Raw genomic sequence first — 8,229 nt, 5'->3', positions numbered from 1 at the left:
ATATAATACAATATAAGCATGCTTATGTCACTCAGAGAATGTTTTTTTACGTTTTCTGTACGAGTTTGTGTATTTTTCTACAAAGCAGCTCTCTTTATTTATTCTCGAATGTATTTAGTCATTTTATATATATTTCTGCCACTGCACATGCTCAATTCTGCTAAATAGCAGCGCTCTGTTAGCCGCGCAATCGAACCGTTATACATAATTCAATTTGTACCTTCTCTATGTTTTAAGTTCTCTGATACAGCTACTTATAAAAAACCCAACTGTTCTGTACCAGTTACCAGTTACACAGTTCGGTATATACATATGTATGTATGTAGACAGGTACCGAAATAAATGAAATAATTACGGTACCTGCCTATTGCTTATTTTGTGTTTCCAAGCACACTGTAATTTTCAAAAAAAAAAAAAATCAACGTCAAGTATTCTTACTTGCAAGTTTTGGTGATACCCCTTGTGCTGATAAAGCAACAAGCAGGACCGCCTATAATAAATAAGCAAAGGCGAGCAAAAAAAAAGAAGTGCAAATACATACATACAAAAATTTTAATTTTTTTTTCAACTCTTACCCCTCAAATGTTAGTGATTTACAAACAAAAAATCCTCCCTCAAGCCAGGCGCTGGGTGTTAGTTTACCATACATTTTTCATAGGAATTTTCGTTTTTTCATTCAAACTAAAATTTCACCAACCAATTTTCGTTTCTCAAAAATAAACATCACATATTCAGAAAATTCAATTATCTCAATTCTTCTTCTTCTTAATTGGCGTAGAAACCGCTTAAGCGATTATAGCCGAGTTAACAACAGCGCGCCAGTCGTTTCTTCTTTTCGCTACGTGGCGCCAATTGGATATTCCAAGCGAAGCCAGGTCCTTCTCCACTTGGTCCTTCCAACGGAGTGGAGGTCTTCCTCTTCCTCTGCTTCCCCCGGCGGGTACTGCGTCGAATATTTTCAGAGCTGGAGTGTTTTCGTCCATCCGGACAACATGACCTAGCCAGCGTAGCCGCTGTCTTTTAATTCGCTGAACTATGTCGATGTCGTCGTATATCTCGTACTGCTCATCGTTCCATCGAATGCGGTATTCGCCGTGACTAACGCGCAAAGGACCATAAATCTTTCGCAGAACTTTTCTCTCGAAAACTCGCAACGTCGACTCATCCGTTGTTGACATCGTCCAAGACTCTGCACCATACAGCAGGACGGGGATTATGAGTGACTTATAGAGTTTGGTTTTTGTTTGTCGAGAGAGGACTTTGCTTCTCAATTGCATACTCAGTCCGAAGTAGCACCTGTTGGCAAGAGTTATCCTGCGTTGGATTTCTAGGCTGACATTGTTGGTGGTGTTTACGCTGGTTCCAAGATAGACGAAATTATCTACGACTTCAAAGTTATGACTGTCAACAGTGACGTGAGAGCCAAGTCGCGAATGCGACGACTGTTTGTTTGATGACAGGAGATATTTCGTCTTGCCCTCGTTCACTGCCAGACCCATTTTCTGTGCTTCCTTGTCCAGCCTGGAGAAAGCAGAACTAACGGCGCGGGTGTTAAGGCCGATGATATCAATATCATCGGCATACGCCAACAGCTGTACACTCTTATAGAAGATGGTACCTTCTCTATTTAGTTCTGCGGCTCGAACTATTTTCTCCAAAAGCAGGTTGAAAAAGTCGCACGATAGGGAATCGCCTTGTCTGAAACCTCGTTTGGTATCGAACGGCTCGGAGAGGTCCTTCCCGATCCTGACGGAGCTTTTGGTGTTACTCAACGTCAGTTTACACAGCCGTATTAGTTTTGCGGGGATACAAAATTCAGACATCGCGGCATAAAGGCAGCTCCTTTTCGTGCTGTCGAAAGCAGCTTCGAAATCGACGAAGAGGTGGTGTGTGTCGATTCTTCTTTCACGGGTCTTTTCCAAGATTTGGCACATGGTGAATATCTGGTCGGTTGTTGATTTGCCAGGTCTAAAGCCACACTGATAAGGTCCAATCAGTTTGTTGACGGTGGGCTTTAATCTCTCACACAATACGCTCGATAGAACCTTATATGCGATGTTGAGGAGGCTAATCCCACGGTAGTTGGCGCAGATTGTGGGGTCTCCTTTTTTATGGATTGGGCATAGCACACTTAAATTCCAATCGTTGGGCATGCTTTCGTCCGACCATACTTTACAAAGAAGCTGATGCATGCTCCTTATCAGTTCTTCGCCACCGTGTTTGAATAGCTCGGCCGGCAATCCGTCGGCCCCTGCCGCTTTGTTGTTCTTCAGGCGGGCAATTGCTATTCGAACTTCTTCATGGTCGGGTAATGGAACGTCTGCTCCATCGTCATCGATTGGGGAATCGGGTTCTCCTTCTCCTGGTGTTGTGCGTTCACTGCCATTCAGCAGGCTGGAGAAGTGTTCCCTCCATAATTTAAGTATGCTCTGGGCATCAGTGACTAGATCACCTTTTGGGGTTCTACAGGAATACGCTCCGGTCTTGAAACCTTCCGTAAGCCGCCGCATTTTTTCGTAGAATTTTCGAGCATTACCCCTGTTGGCCAGCTTATCAAGCTCTTCGTACTCACGCATTTCAGCCTCTTTCTTTTTCTGTCTACAAATTCGTCTCGCTTCCCTCTTCAACTCTCGGTATCTATCCCATCCCGCACGTGTAGTGGTTGATCGTAATGTTGCGAGGTAGGCAGCCTGTTTTCTCTCCGCTGCGACACGGCACTCCTCGTCGTACCAGCTGTTCTTTTGCACTTTCCGAAAACCAATGGTTTCGGTTGCAGCTGTACGTAAGGAGATTGAAATGCCGTCCCACAGTTCCCTTATACCGAGTTGTTGACGAGTGCTCTCAGAGAGCAGGAGTGCAAGCCGAGTAGAAAATCGTTCGGCTGTCTGTTGTGATTGCAGCTTCTCGACGTCGAACCTTCCTTGTGTTTGGTGGCGCGAGTTAAGTGTGTAGAGCCAAGATTAAATAAAAACACAAAGTTGTTATAATTAACTGCACTCTACTTTATTGGTTCTTCTGAACTAAACTTGAAATGTCAATGTCACTGCTATTTATAATAATCAAATTGTTCAGCTGCTAAGCTGTTATACGATAACTTATTGTTTATTTGTTTGTGTACAAATTCTGCATATGCAGAATTTACTGGTCAATGCTCGAAAAGTAATATAAACAATAATAAAGTGAACGACCCTTATGCAAACATATTGCTTAAGTGTCGTTCTGTACATAAATAGTGTAAGTGTCGCTACAAAGTAATAAGCGACAATAATTAAAACTGCTGTTTATGCTTAATCGGCATATTTCGTTTTTGATTGTTTATATGTATTTTCGTGCATTGGCTTTTTAATTGTGGAGGCTAAGCCTTAGCTGTGGTTTTGGAGTTGGAGCTGCCGTCGTTGTTACTGACGTAACTCCTCTTTCCCTTGATTGAAAATTCTCCCGAATTTTTATTCTAAGTATTGAGAATTTTTTGTATATGTGGACAACAGCACTCACAGTGATAATTATTATCAATAATATGATTACAAAAGTTATAATGATTGATGTTGAGTGAATATTTTTATCGAATTTTAATTCTTTGATATTTTTGATGTTGTCTATTTCATTCAAGACTATTTCGTCTAATGATAAGGTTAATTTTGTATTTTTGTACATAAATGTGGGTAATTTAACGAAGCTATTTTTAAATGTTTTATCATAGTTTCGTTGAAATTATTATTTATCAGTATATTGTTATTAAAAGCTTCTATCATGTTGTGGTTATTCTCATCTATTTTACTTATATGATTTTCTATTTCGGATCTGTCGTCATCATCCATGGTACCAGCTATCCATTTGAGACCTGAACCTACGATGTTGAGTAGACCTCTTTTATTTTTGTTTATCTGGAGGGTATGTAGTCTAGTCCTAGCTTTCTTTATTTCTGATAAGAGAAGTTCCTTATTATCTATTATTTTAAGTTGTTCTACGTTTTCTTGGAGGTTTTCTATTGTCTTTTCGGTTTCAGTAAGATCTATAATATGTAGTATAGTTGTATAGTCCGCAATTAGTTGTACATCAGTTAATTTTATTTCGACATATCCATTATGGTTTTCGTTGATGGGTTGGATTATTAATGTTGACATTACTAGTGGTATTATCATCAGGATTAATATACCTGTTGATGTCCATTGCCCCTGAAAATTTATTTTTTCCTTTAATGTTGCTTGGGTATATGTTTTCTAGTTTTAATTTTTTGTAACGAGGCTCATATTTATGCCTAAGTGCTTTGTAATTTTTTACATAACCTTCGTGATTATTTTGTACGAATTACTCCCTATTTTCATTTCTTTTTTCTATAATTTTGTTTTTTGCTTCTAATATTCTGTTTTTAATTAGAGTTTTTTCTATCTTTCCCTCTACTATGTCTAAGGGTGTTGTTTTTATTGTGGAATGTATGGATTTATTGTACCACTCGATACACTTGTATACCCTTTCTTGTGTTGACCATTGAGAATTTTGTATTTCAAGTGTTCTAAATTTTTCGGATAATGTGCTGTGCAACCTTTCTACGTCTGCATTCCCGGTATGGTTGTTTGGTTTCGCAAAATGTACTTAAATATCTTCTGACTTTAGGAAATCTTTGACATTTATTGAGTTGAACTCGTTATCAGTAATTATTTTTTTTGGTTTACTTCTCATTGAAAAGTACATTCTAATTTTTTCTATAATTGTGTTACTATTTCTGTCTTCTAAATGTATGGCTGTTGCATGTTTCGAAAACTTATCAATGAATGTGATAAAGCTATGTTTCTTTATAGTGTAAACATCCATATGTAAAATTTCATTTACATCAAATGGTGTTTCTGTGATATTAAATTTTGCTTTAATAGGGTTCCTACTGTATTTTGATCTGTTGCAAATATCACAATTATTTATATATTTTTGCACGAAAACTTTGAGGTTTTTGTAGTAAAGTTTTGTTTTTATACCTTCATAATTTTCTGTTATTTCTGCATGTCCTGTTTCATTAATATGATATTTAGCAATTTGTTTAAATAATTCATCTTCAGTGTTAAATAACTCTACTAACTTGGATTGAACCTGCTTGTATAAATTATCGGGAAGTTCGGTATATATTCCTACCCTTTTCGACTTTATATGTTGTCTAAACAAATCGGCCATATAATTAGTCTCAATATCATGATAGCAAGCAATTCTTTTTCGATTGCAGCATAATGTTTTTCGTGGTCGTTTAAGGTTCTACTAGCGTAAGCGATGGGGTGATTTTCTTGAGAAAGGACTGCTCCTATTGCATTATCACTAGCATCTGTTGTTAGTTTAAAATTTTTAGACCAGTCTGGGTATTTCAAAATCGGAGGGTTAATGAGCATTTTTTTCAATTTTTCGAATGCATCTATATATTGAGTATCTTTTATATTAATTGTGGTATTTTTCTTTAGGTACTTTGTAAGTCCGTGGGCTACTTTAGCATAATCCTTTATGAATTTTCTATAGTAGCCTGTTATACCTAAGAATGATTTTATTTGTTTTTGAGTGTGGGGAAGCTTTAGCTTTTGAATGGCTTCAACTTTTGTTGAATTAGGTTTAATTCCTTCTGTGGTCAAAGTATGACCAAGATATTCAGTTTCTTTGCAAAAAAAATTGCATTTGTCTATTTGGATTTTAAGATTGAACTCCCTTAATTTTGCAAAAATTTGTTTTATGCTGTTCATATTCTCTTCTATGGAAGTGCTAAAAATGAGTATATCATCGAGATATACAACGCATATTTTGTTAATATATTCCCTAAGTACCGAGTTAATCAAACGTTGGAAGGTGGAAGGGGAATTCTTCAATTCAAATGGCATACGGATGAATTCGTAATGCCCGAAGGGGTTAGAAAAGGCAGTTTTCTTTTGATCGTTTTCATCCATTAATACTTGGTGAAATCCCTTCGCCAAGTCAATTGTTGAAAAGTAATTTGCTTTTCCTAATTTGTCTAATATATTCTCTATATTAGGAATAGAAAATTTAGGATGTCGTTGAGTTTTCTATAATCTACAACAATACGCCATTTTTGTTTCCCTGAATTATCCGATTTTTTGGGGACTATCCAAATTGGGGAATTGTAAGGGGAAAAGCTTTCTTTAATAATGTTTTGCTCCAACATTTCATTCACCTGCCTTTTAATTTCTTCTTCGTGTATCTTTGGGTACCTGTATATTTTAGAATATACAGGTTTATTCGTATTTGTTATTATCTGGTGTTTTATATTATGTGTGTGGGTTAACTTTTCTCCTTCTCTGTAAAACATATTAGAATATTTTCGCAAAATCAAATCTATATAATTTTTCTCTTCCTCATTCATATCATCTCTATAGAGTTTTGATACGTTTTCCAAATTTAAGGTTGAAGGTTCCAGTGTAGGGATTTTCGTATTTATGAATTTTATTTTATTGTTATTAATTTCAAGAAAATCTTCTTCAAGATTAATTTTTGCATTTAATGCTTTAAGTATATTTTGACCAATTAGTCCGTTGAAGTTTTTATTTCTGAATGACGTTACCTTCCAAGCCATTTTATTCGGGTCATTGAATTCTTGAGGTACTTCTGTTATAATTTCAAAGTCTACTTTTGTCTGTCCTGATAGTGTACTATATATGTTAGGTTTTACTAATTTAGTCCTTTTATATTCTTTTAACGAATGTTCGTCGATCAGGGTTGTCGTAGAACCGGTATCGATTAAACATTTAATTATATTTTTACCTATTGTTAAATTTACTATCGGTAACTGTTGTTCTCGCTGGTTAATTGAATTTAATTTCTTCTGTATCGGTATTATTTTCTTGAAGATGAGCGACATTATTTTGGTTTCTACTTGTGTATATTGGATTTCTATATGCTCCTAAATTTCTTGAAAATAATTGTTGTGTTTGGGGATTATCTTGCCTCGAATTATTGTTTTGGTTTTGAAACCGGTTAATTGTTTGCCTGCCTTGATAATTATTTTGATCTACTGGGTTGCGATTTGGCCTAAAATTATTGCTATTATTTGATTGTGTGTTGTTGCTATTTGTACTAATTTTATTCTGTACCAGACCACATTCCTCCAGACAATAATATGCTTCTCTAAGATTCCCTATGCTTCTACTATGTATTATGCTGGCTAGATGCACTGGCATGCTGCTCAAAAATGTTTTTAATATCATTGCCTCGTTTATTGCCGGAGAAAACTCTTTTGGTTTTCCCGGGTCTTGATAATATTTATTGTTTAATTTATCTAATATATTTTTAAGATAATAAAAAGATTGACTTACATTATAATTTCTTACGTTCAGCGCCTTGTGGTACAGTTGATGATACGATTCGCGAACTCCAAAATTCCTCAGGAGTTCTTGTTTTGTTTCTGTCCAGCTTGGATTGTCGAGGGCTCTAATTGCGTTAGCTGCTTCTCCTTGAATTTTTTTTTGGACGTGCCGCTTATAAAAATACTCCTCCACGTTGGTACCGGCAAACAAGTCGATGAAAAGTTCGACTTCATTAATAAATGATGTGACGTCGTATGTATTATCTCCTCGGAACTCCTGGATTCTCGCTGCTTCTTTTAGTGCTTCCGATAGTGGTAATTGAAAAGTTGGATTGTTATGTGGCAAGTGACGTGTTGCAGCAGATGGAGTTTGATTTGCTGCAGCTTCTATTGACAGTGTCGGATGTGGATGTGGTTGCTTGTTCTGTTTTATGTGTTTCCATTTTTTTTTTTTTTTTTTTTTTTTTGACTGCGTTCGACTGCCAGTTATATTTTAACTTTTAATTTAATTTTATTTTATTTTATTGGCGTTCGACTGCCAGTTATATTTTAACTTTTAATTTAATTTTATTTTATTTTATTTAAATTTCACTTGAACAGTTTAGCTTTTGTTCGTTTTAGTTACTTTTCTTGAGAGAAGTAACCCCGTGACTGCGCCAGTTAAGTGTGTAGAGCCAAGATTAAATAAAAACACAAAGTTGTTATAATTAACTGCACTCTACTTTATTGGTTCTTCTGAACTAAACTTGAAATGTCAATGTCACTGCTATTTATAATAATCAAATTGTTCAGCTGCTAAGCTGTTATACGATAACTTATTGTTTATTTGTTTGTGTACAAATTCTGCATATGCAGAATTTACTGGTCAATGCTCGAAAAGTAATATAAACAATAATAAAGTGAACGACTCTTATGCAAACATATTGCTTAAGTGTCGTTCT

The 8,229-nt window shown here is 35.9% G+C and overlaps 1 long non-coding RNA gene across 1 annotated transcript; it reads right to left on the bottom strand.

Moving 5' to 3' along the window:
• Positions 1–4,083: 4,083 nt before the first annotated feature.
• On the bottom strand, positions 4,084–7,854 carry LOC126764307 (uncharacterized). Its single transcript, XR_007667914.1, has 2 exons — positions 7,299–7,854; positions 4,084–4,175 (listed from the first exon to the last, which is right to left on the bottom strand). It is a non-coding gene; the product is annotated as an uncharacterized LOC126764307 (long non-coding RNA).
• Between the last annotated feature and the right edge of the window lie 375 nt (positions 7,855–8,229).

The sequence above is a fragment of the Bactrocera neohumeralis genome, unplaced genomic scaffold (genome assembly GCF_024586455.1).
Source record: "Bactrocera neohumeralis isolate Rockhampton unplaced genomic scaffold, APGP_CSIRO_Bneo_wtdbg2-racon-allhic-juicebox.fasta_v2 cluster09, whole genome shotgun sequence".
NCBI lineage: Eukaryota > Metazoa > Arthropoda > Insecta > Diptera > Tephritidae > Bactrocera > Bactrocera neohumeralis.
The sequence above is the reverse complement of the archived record's forward strand: the minus strand, read 5'-3'. Positions and strand labels throughout refer to the sequence as shown.